Consider the following 7166-nt stretch of genomic DNA (forward strand, 5'->3'; position numbering starts at 1 on the left):
ACCCCAGTACAGAGATCTGGGCCTAAATCCATCGTTTCTTTTCTCACCATGCCATACCAGTTTGGACACAGCCATATGCAAATCAGTCTTGACCCGGTGCCCCAGAGGCTGGACTGTTTCCATGGGGCACATGGTCAAGACTGATTTGCATATGGCTGGGTACAAACTGGAATGGCACGGTGAGCAAAAACACTAGTGAATACTAATCACTGCTGGGGGACATTGACTGTATGTTGTTTGATCTAATAATAGCTTTTACATGGAGATACTCTTTTTCAAAATGCCTCCCTGAGTTTCCTTTCGGCTTGTGGTCGTGAAGAAGCCCTCAGTAGTGAAGAAAATACACCCAATTGGTGACTGGATTCCTAGACACCCATGAGCATAATCCGTGTTTTTTAATTCTTTTTATTACATTTCCTCTTGGCCAGAGTCAGGTCTGTTGTATTTCAAGGAGCAGATGGAGTAGATCACTGGGAAACAAATGACTTCTTCGGAAAGGTAATGAAGGACATCACAAGAAAGGTGGCATATAGAGCATTGATGATCCATTTATTACACTAATCCACATAGTTGTCGATACTACCAGGAGACTCAGGCACAGTATGCTCTAAGTAGGTGATCAATTTAGGATGGTCCAATTTAGGCCATGAGTGATCAGAAATGTTACTTGACTCATTGGTTTTTATTTTGGCTTCTATCCTTAATTGACAAAAAATTGCTTTGTGGTCCATCTATGCCAGTTCTAAAGTAAAAAGAGTGTTCACTAAAGCTTGGCAGAACTAGCTATAGGCAAGAACACGGCCTGCTAAGTGAGTTGGTCCTTGTACAAGTTACAGCAATTCAGAAGATGAAAAAATAGCATCTCTGTGACTTCCTTGTCAGATTCCCTGTCCACATGGAGATTTAGGGCCAGATACATTACCCATCAATATGCGACTCGCAAATTGCGTCGCAAATTGAGATGTATAACAGTGTCTCTGACACTGTTAGGGTTCCTAATGGGGTCGCATATTGCATGCCTCATGAATATTAATGAAACTGTGGGGTGGTGGCATGCTGGGTCAGAAAACCACTATGTCTGGGACTGTTTTTAAAGTCCTTAAAGGAAACCGGGATGCATTTAAAAAAGAAAAATGAAACTTTTCAGTTTAAGTGTTTTAAGGGCTGGCAGAGGTCCCTGGGACCCCTGCCTGCTACTAAGAATATTTTCGCACATATTGACAAAGGAAATGGGTTCCCTGGGGACTCCAGTTTGCAAGTGGTTTACCGCCTACTTACAGTAGGTGGTAAATGGCAATTGTTTTGTGGCAGAAAATGTGGTTGCAAAACAATTGTACATGGCATGGTGACTCACAATTAGGAAGGCGGTACAAAAGGGGGAGGTGACGGATGGAGCATCTGAACCAATCCAACACTCACACCTAGTCAACAGATCTGGGTTTAATCCATCACCGTTCTTTAGCCCACTCTGCAACCCCAAGTTAGACATGGTCATATGCAAATCAGTCTGGCCATGTGCCTCATGCGAACAGTCCAGCCCGAACTGTCTGAACTGGGTTGGCTTGGTGAGCAAAATAACGATGGATTAAACCCAGATCTGTGACTGGGGGGTGAATGTTTTGCCATTGTGCAACATTCTGTCCATCATCTTGTGTGTTTTTCTGTTCACCCTATGAGGGAAGGGTATGCCCAGACATGGGTCCCGTGCTCACTAAGCCACTGGAGTCAAGCTATCCTGGCTGAAGACGGCTGATAGGCAGAAACCGGTCCTAGGATGCCTGATTTCGGTCCAGGGAAGACATGGCTTGGCTGGTCAGGCTGGACTGTTCCCATGAGGTACAGGGTCAAGACTGATTTGCATATGGCCAAGTCTGAACTTGGGGTGAGTTGGTGAGCAAAATAACGATGGATTAAACCCATATCTGTGACTGGGGGGTGAATGTTTTGCCATTGTGCAATATTCTGTCCATCATCTTGTGTGTTTCACTATTAGGAAGGGACATCCCTTCCTAATAGCGGGAGTTGCAAAAGCTAGTTTGCAAGTCAGTGACTCTCAAAATAGCATTTGTAAATGCCATTACCCTTTTTTGCAGGCGCAAATGGGAGGACCTCCTGTTTGCGGCCACAAAAAAGATTGTACATCTGGCCCTTAAATCTTAAAGCAAAATAAAATTGTTAGTTTCTAGACTACAGAGATCGACTCCTGTATTGAAGTAATAACCTTCTTCAAAGGCCCAGAGCTTCTGTAGATTAATACCATTTTATTGGATTATTTTCTATTAATTGGAAGTTTGAATGAGAAATTTTGAGAATATATTCTGTAAAAGAAAGCAAATAGTCCACGAGGAGGCAAAAAATCTACTTTTGTAAATAATACTCCATTGTCTAATTTGAAAAGATAACCAGGAGGAATGTAAGGTCAGGGGCCAAGTCCGCTTGGTTCTGGTTATAAACGGAGAATCAAAATGAGTGTCCCAGACTCCTTCCCTCCGTCTCAGGTTTTACCATGAAACAGACATTGATTAAAATGGATGTTATATTATGATGCTGACAGGTATGATATACGGCTCAATTAGAAATTCTAGAAGATAAGGGGGGAAAAATGAAATGTGTGTGCTGTGCCTTAGATATTTAGTTGCACTAGTGAGGCAATTCAAACTAATAGGTTCCTTGTGGTGCAACTTCAATGGCTGTCCCGTTAAATGGCCGGGCGTTATCTTGGGGAGGTATGTTCAGAAGCTAAACCCTGGCTGGTGCTGCTATTCGCTGACTACTTTCACAAGTGTTGAAATCAAAAGCTAGTATGGCTAAGAAGTCTCTTCTGGGGCACTCTGTTCTAAACCCCTATACTGCCCCTTGTCAGTTCACCCCAAAGCTGGGGCTATTACATGGGCAGAGAATTTCGTACCTGGACAAGGCGCTTGCTTCTTGAAGTGGAAGCCCTTTTCTCTTAGGGCAGTTTCTCCTATTTACCCAACTAGCTGAGGAGAACTGGCTCCCTCCAAGGCAGTTCCTCCTCCACAGGCAACTCATATACTCCTGACAGTGCCTCTGGGATCTGTCTGGGGGTAAACCAATCACACACCCGGTGCTTCAGGCTAGCCTTGGGACCGAGTTGTCACCTCATCGCCTGGCTGTACAATGCCATACATGAGTTGTCGGCCACACTGCAAGAAACACTTAGCGAAAAGTGGGAGGAGGAGTTCGGGAGAGTGCTTCATGATAAAGAATGGAAAAGGCTCTAGAATTCCCCCAAAAAGTCTCCAGAAACTCATGTTTGAAGAACATACAGTTCTTCCTCCTACATCAAGCTTAACACCAGTGCAGTTCCACAGCCACTTCCCAAAGTCACATTTTGCTTACCCCTCATGTCAAACCCCGATGTAATGCTTATTCACATGTTTTGGTCCTGCTCAGACCTACAATATTACTGACGCACCATCCACAGAACTTCACGGGAGATCACAGGTCTACAGTACATGTACGCTTGTGAAGCCTGTTCGCTAGGTGTCTTCAAGTGCAGGAAGCAACACAAGGTGCACACATGCTTCGCAGTCCAGGCCCTACTTTTAGGCAAGCATGAAATCACACTACACTGGAGCACACCCACGCCCCCTCAGTGGAGTCATGGGAGGGGGAGATGTGCAAATGGGCCACTGCAGAAGAGGAAGCACTTCTATATGAGGAGGTGTGTCGGATTCGTCAACGCCCTATCTCCACTGCAATGGGCCATTTTGCCCACACAGTTCTATCAAATATGTGACAAAGATCTTGCACCCCGTCACCTTGGGGCTCATTAGTGGCATCCAGGCAGGCCCTCTTCTTCCTAAGTGCATAATCATCCCCACCATTGTCAATTACAAAGGAGTACCATAGTCTCCCAGCTCCTAGTCCTGCGTTCCATATTGGTACTAGAAATGTGTCTGCCCTCCCTCCACTGTGCCGCCCCCCAGTGTTTTCTTCAAGTTAACAGTTTAGTTTTGCTTATGGGTGAGACAAAATAATGCAACAACTACCAACTACTGTCACCGTCTGAAGTTTCCATCATAAAATGGAATAATCTGCTATGTCTTTGGACTACAACTGTATTCTTATGTAATGTACTTTGATGCATATGGTTATAACCTGTAATGCTCCTTATCAAACCCAATAAAATTAAAAATAAATAAAACAAAGTTAAATTAAAACAGCCATTTGTTAAGCCAATAGGTCTCATCTACGCAACAGATATAATCTTTGCAAATGTGATTTAGCGATGTGCTCTCCAATGGACTATCCGGCATTTCACCCTATACTTCTCAATATTAAGTGTGGGCCGAGAATTCATTTTCGATAGCGGAATTTGCGGATTTTCTGCAATTTTGCGATCCGCGAATCTTGCGAAATCGCAGAAAAATCTGCGAATCCGCGAGCAGGATGAATTTTCCATGAAGCACTTACAGGGTTACAGCAGCAGGTGCCCAAGTTGAAGCTAATTTCTTTGTAACCATTTACGCGATTTCGTGGGAAAATCCGCAAATTTGCAGACTTTTTCGCGATTTCGCGCACATTCGCAGACATCAGATTTGCAAAATTTGCCCATACTTACTCAATATATCATCTACCTCCACTCTCTGACTCATCCCAAATCCCAATTTTTTTCAAAAATGTTAACCAAAATAACCATTTCTAGACTCTTCCTTATTCTATCCCTACTTAGGTCACTCCAAACCTCATATTAATACTATGATCTCCCAAACAACTCATTTAAATTCTCCCCTTATCTACACCTCCTTTGACTCATCCCAAAACTCACTTTACTACTATGATCCCCCCAGTCCATTTCCAGAGATTCTTACCCCTCCATCTCTCCTTATACCCATCCAAAACCTAATTTTCTACTATGATCTCCCAATAAACACTTTCTAGATTCTGCCCTCTTCCCTTTCCCAATTATCCTTTTCAAAACAATTAACAGAAGCAATGTCCACTGCTCATATTTTCTCGAATCTCACTATTCTAATCCGCCACTAATCCTTTTTAGGTTACAGAATATCATGCTACTCACCAAAAAGCGCTTTGACGCCTCTTCAGGGGTAGTAAGTGTTATATAAATACAATTACAATACAATACAAAACACATATGTGCTGAGGGGTAACCTACCTGACATTTCTCTCCTCAATAAAGTTGCAGCACATTTGAGGAGACTACTTGTGAAGGACTATAACCTAATCACCAGTTCTGAAATGACAAAGAAATTCTGACACTTGCTGAAGCTTTAGTAGATGACTGAGATACTCATATCCCTTGTGACATCATGGTATCAAGTTAATCCTTTGCCTATATTTAGCGCAGGGTACTGATTAATCTCTAGGCACAGGCGGGTTTAGGATTGGCAAAGAGATATTCGAATGTTGATATAAATTGGATAGTCAAACACACATAAAGTGAAGGGAGAAGTGCTAGTAACAAGTACAATTACTGGCAATCATTCCAGTAGGATTCCTGCACATCATTCACCATACCACATCAGTTTGTACCCTGCCGTAGGCAAATCAGTCTCGCCTCTGCTCCAGTAGGAACATTCCAGCCCAATCTTCCAGGTCAGGTCCTCCTTGAGCCGGAATGCAAGCAACCTAATACTTGTTTTACCTTGACTGGGGCTTGTCAGTCAGATGTAGTTTGGTTTCAGTGGCACAGTGAGCAATGACACCCACGTCTGGGCAAACTCTGCCACTTAGGGAATCACATCAAATACACAAAAGATGATGGAAGGAATGTTTGACAGCAATCTAACCACTGTGAATCACTCCAGCAACATTCCAATCCATTGTTCATTTGCCCACCATGCCCTCTCAGTTTGGACTCAGCCAACCAGTCTTCAGTTGCCTATGTTCTAGTCTAGAGAGTACCCGGCTTTGCCGTTCAGGCTGGACTGTACCTATTGGAGTACGACTGTGAGAAACTGGGTTGTCAGCTGACTGGGGTTTGAGCCCTGGTCAAGCAACAGCCAGAACTCTTGCAGGGTGAACCACAAAAAGTCAGTAAATTATTCTGTGCCTAGCCCTGGGTAACTTGGCACAAAAAGCAGTCAGGCTTAACTTAGAGGCAATTTGTGAAGTATTTATGCAGCACACAAACAGTAATAAAGTGAAAATACAACGGAAGAAAAATCACAAACCAATTTTAGAAAAATAGAGTAAGTTTTCACCAAAACAGCAAAAATCTAATCAGTAGAACCATAGTTAATAATTTTGAAAGGTTTAAGCAAAATCTAGTGTTTAAAAGCTCTAAGCGCTAACCATGGACATCCAGCTGCATGAGGCCAGGTCAGAGTCAAAAGTTATGGCAGACCCTGCAGTAGGGCGGTTCGGATACAAGAAGTGGATTGGGCCTGGTCAGAGCTTTCCTTCGGATAAAAAACAAGCATTTACAATGCAACGGTTTCGCCTTTGGAAAAGTTGGAGCTATTGGCATTGTAAATGAGAAAATTTGTATTTATGTATTGGTTTTGAAAACAGATAAATAAATGGCATTGTCATTTACATTGCCAATAGCTTAATCTCTCGCAAATGTGAGACCTATTGTACCCTACGGACGATCTCAGCAGACAGCAACTGTGGTTCTGGGCAAATCCTCAATCTCCCCGTGCCTACCACACATATGAATGTGTCCTAGAGCAAAGCAACTGTTGCCCATGTGGCGCTCCAATCCTTTTGTGTCATGTTTACGCTATATAAATCTGCAAAATATAATAATAAATAAAGCGTTATTTTAATGTATATAGATGCATGATATGGCTACCTGATGCGCCAAGGACCAGTGTTCAGTCTTGGACTTTCCTTTGGCAACCTGTTTCGCCAATGTCAACCCATTGTCAAGCATTAACATCCGCATTACGTGGAACAAATAATATAGGAAAAACAATGGAACAAATAAAACCGGAATTTTTAGTGAACGTAATAATCAATGAGGGTTATCATTTTTTGAGGCTCATTCCATTCAAGTCTTTCTGCATAATGTTTTTTTTACAAATGAAGGGCCCCACTCATAGACAGTAATTTACTCCTGTTTCATGTCAAGGTCTTTCGAATTCCCTAAAAATTGTAGTGAACATTCTACAAAGCAAATGGGCCTGATTCACAAAGATAAACCTAAACTTTTATGTAAGTTTACAAGTGCTCTA

Source organism: Lissotriton vulgaris, chromosome 10 (genome assembly GCF_964263255.1).
Source record: "Lissotriton vulgaris chromosome 10, aLisVul1.2, whole genome shotgun sequence".
NCBI classification, from domain to species: domain Eukaryota; kingdom Metazoa; phylum Chordata; class Amphibia; order Caudata; family Salamandridae; genus Lissotriton; species Lissotriton vulgaris.